At 47.6% G+C, this 4026-nt stretch overlaps 1 pseudogene; it reads right to left on the minus strand.

Annotated features, from left to right (window-relative positions):
* Window positions 1-3297: 3297 nt before the first annotated feature.
* Window positions 3298-4026, minus strand: part of LOC116081104 — a 22962-nt pseudogene continuing 22233 nt past the window's right edge.

Here is a 4026-nt window from a genome sequence, read left to right on the forward strand (position 1 = left end):
CTCCCATTTATTCCTGCCTCTGGAAAAATGGTATTGGACGGGTCTGGCTTGGACTGGGTGGATGACACCTGGTGAAGAGCCTGTACAATGTCCCCACTTTATTCACCAGAGATCAGACCTCTACTCTTGCCTGTTGCATTTAAAACAAAAAGGGGGAACTGTGCAGAGGCACAGCTGCCACCTGGTCTCTGGCCAGAGCAGAGAGCATTGATAATCAAGCCATTAGTTGGAGAAGCTGAGTGCCTCCAGTTTGTGATGCAAGTTGGTATGATTTTCCTGCAGCCAATTATGCTTTGCCACGTAGCTGATGCTGATTGGGACCAGGAAAAGTATTTAACCTGTGAAGGCTGGGGGTTGAGGAAGAGATTAGAGAGATTAGAGAGATTATTGATATTATTGAGATCAGTAAGAAGAAGTAAAAATGAAGGTTCCTGAATAAAACCTGCTTGAAGAAGAGCTCATTGCTGCCTCTTTATTTCCGCTGGAAGGAAAGGCGGCCAACAACCCTGGACTTAACTCTCTGAAACTGTGATTCACCCAGACTTTTGCATCCCTCAGTGAGTTATTCTAGATGTGCTGTCACATTGACCAGAGGCCAACAGACCCACTCTCTGTGTATTGTCTCTTCTTGGTCATCATGTTTGAAAGCTCTGGAGTTGGGCTTTGATGGTTTTAGGTGCAGAAAGCACAGTGATGATATGCAGATCAGGCAGTTCATAGTGGTTGCCTCTTGGGAACCCATTCATCCATGTTCAATTACCATTAGATACTTTGTCCTAGTCTTATTTTGGAACACACTATCTGAGCATACTGCTGTACTGCAAAGCAAAGGCTGGGCCTGAAGGATCTGTTGTGTGCAGCCTAGTACATTCTGCTTGGAAAGTTCCAACTTGAATATCTTCCTAAGGGTGATAATTATTCTCTGAGAATGGATGTGCTAGTATTTTCGGGGAGCATGGTCACAATGGAGGACCTGTTGAACAAAAACTGGATAGCAGCATTCTCTGCAGGGTCGTCAATCTATATTCTGGTGGCAGGTACTTTGGTGCCTTCCTGGGCTGTGCCAACCACACACAACCCGAGGGACAAATGTTCTTTATATGCTTCAATTTTGGTGCGCGTTTCTCTTGTGGCTGAAGGGGTGTTAGGGAGAGTGATGGGAGGGTGGAAGAGGAAACAAGGCCCTTGATAGTAATTATATTTATTGTCCCTACTGTTACTTTCTATCCCATAATGCTCCATCATAGGTATTCTCTGGTGTGTAGACATGAGAACTTGGCAATGACCTCTGTCAGGTAATTTGGGCAAAGTCGTAAAATGACTGTCCCACACTAGAATTTGAACTGGCAGTCCATGTGGCAAAAGCAAGGAAGAAAGGACAAGATGCATGGATTTTATTATTGAGAAAGTCAACCCACCCTCCCAACAGCCACTGACACATTGCCCTGACACATTGGGAAGACTGTTGGAACATTTCATTGTTTCAATAGATGAGTCCCATTCTTTCACCTAATGGCTGTCACTGAAGGGATTGCTCACTAGGGACTGGGATCCTGAGTGGGCCACCAGCCTCCAGTTCTCTGATGACCTCATGTCCACTGATCTATAGGTGTTGTCAGGAGCCTTAAGACTTGATCAAATCTCCACCTGAATGTATAGCTGTCACTGTCTATGCACACCACTGACTGTGTTTCCAGGTCCAGAGGATTCTCCATGAACAGCAGGTGCCCCAACCCAAATGCACCTTGATTTCCTCTCTTTCTTCATGGAGACACCAGGCCAGCTCATCCTTTGAGCTGAATCATCCATTCTCTTCTCCTGCTATGGCCGGATGTTCACTGAAACTGCCCATAATACCACTCCTCCCTAACCTCTTAAAATGCAATTATCTGCATTGTAACCTCATAGACTACATTTTTCAACTGAGAAACTTTGTCTAATACCTCTCACACTCCCTGTGGCTCTGAATTCTTCTGGGGTCCTCAAGACTCTTTGCCACCCTGTGGCCACTCCTACCTCTTCTGCTGCACCATTACTCTACTCTGTTGTCCACCAAATCAACCTCCTCTCAGATCCTCAGAAATGGCTTCATTTTTCTTTGCACTGCCCTACATATTCTCTCTGGTTATCTGAGCACTTTCTCTTCCCCTTCACATCCACCTAGCAGAGATGTCACCTGATCCATGGACAATTAGGTTCTTCTCTGGGAAGTATCAGAGCCCTGTTTCATCATACTCCTGTCCACCACAATGATGCCTCATGAGCAGAGTCACAACTTGGGGGAGGCTGTTACTCTGGTATCAGGAGACTTGGAAGAGTATCCCACAAGCCATAATGTCTACCTTTGTGGTCATGGAGAAATAACTAAGTTTCCCTGTGCCTCGGTTTCCTCTTCCTTAGAAGGGACTATTCTTAATGTAGGTCATAGGGTTATCAAAGGTGTCACAGAGTAAGTGACAATATCTACTAATATGTTCTCACTAGAGGCCACCCCTGCCAACAGGAGCTGAGGGAACACTACCTGGGCACTTTCTGTGCAGGTATACTTTTATTGATCCTTTTCTCCTACCTCTTCATTTTGGTTGGCGGTGTTCATCTTTTGTGAGAGGTTGGTCAGCTGGGAACTTAGAGAGAGGCTACGATCCTGCCCTGAGTAGGAGCGCTAGGGGGAGAGGAGCTGGTCTGACCCCTAGGCTCATGCAGATGCTTGAGTTTGGGCTCCAACTGTGTGGCAGATGTTAGCAGAGTCAGGGGACCCTGCAAGGGGCACTGAGTGGCACAGCCTGCAGAGGTGAAAGCATGACCTAAGAGCATGGCACCAGGTGTTCTCAGATACTGAAATGACATTCAGTGCAGCAGGTTCCCGTCTCAGTCCTGGGCCTGATTCTCATGGGTTGGCCCAGAAGCCAGCATGGACCCATCAAGACTGTGGAAGCCGAAGGCAGATGTGCTCAGAGCCTATACTGGGACTGGGTGTATTCACCAATGCCTAGGGTTGTGGCATGGGCACATGTGGGCCTGTGTGCCAGAGGCTTTCCATGGAGATCTCTTGCCCGACCTGGTTCAAGAGCCCTAGTAGGAAAGCAAACATGGGTAGGACTGTCTCCACTGTGTCTTCCAGGCCTCTAAGTTTCTCTTCTCTGTCTTGCACTGAGTCAGGTCAGCATGGGCCAAAAAGAGCCGGACTAGCCAGTGAGGAGTTCAGTGCAGCTTCAGGCCACCTTTCAGGAGAGCAGACCTCTTCCCAAGAGTTATAGCTCTTAGAACAAAAGGCTCAGACAATGGGTAGATCTTTCCTGCCCTTTACTTCCCTGGATAAGATATCTACATATGCAGTTTTGGGGGTCGTTCAGATTTCAACAGTAGCTATTTCTTATTGGTTTGGGCTGAGAGTTTTTATTTGCATGTAAGAGGGCTTGACCAATATCACACACCTCCCCTGCTGGGGCAGCTGTTGGGAGTTGGGATTGAAACATGAGTTAGGGTCCTAGGATTTATAGCTGAACACCTTCCATCCCTTGCAGGCAGAAATTACACACTGGGGCTCCGGGGTTCTAGACTCCAGGGAAGAAGAATAAAGACAGACTCCAGGTTCAGGAACGTGTGCAGATGCGCCCAAGAAGCCTGAGAGACTGACACTGACAGTCCAAAGGCTCCTGAGCATGTGGGAGCCACAGAGATAATCAATGTCACTGTCTAAGCCATCTTTGCAACAGCCAATCAGAGCATGATTGCCAGGATGGACAAAGAGATCCACATGCAGACTCTAACCCAGGGTCCTGGGCACAATCATCAGAACTTGGGGAGCTTTAGGTTCACTTAGGGTTAGTGACTTTGGCAACAAAGAGGGTGGTCTGAACACCTGTGTGAGAGATAAGCATCAAGAATGGCCTGTCAAACTTCACAGCAATACCTAGTAAGAGGGCACGATCGGCAAGATCAACTTCTGTGGCAGCATCTGCTTCTGTGCCTGTCTCAGCCACGTCCAGCACAGCCTTGTGGACCACCTGTGAGGAGAAAATCACA

The sequence above is a fragment of the Mastomys coucha genome, unplaced genomic scaffold (genome assembly GCF_008632895.1).
Source record: "Mastomys coucha isolate ucsf_1 unplaced genomic scaffold, UCSF_Mcou_1 pScaffold6, whole genome shotgun sequence".
Lineage (NCBI taxonomy): Eukaryota > Metazoa > Chordata > Mammalia > Rodentia > Muridae > Mastomys > Mastomys coucha.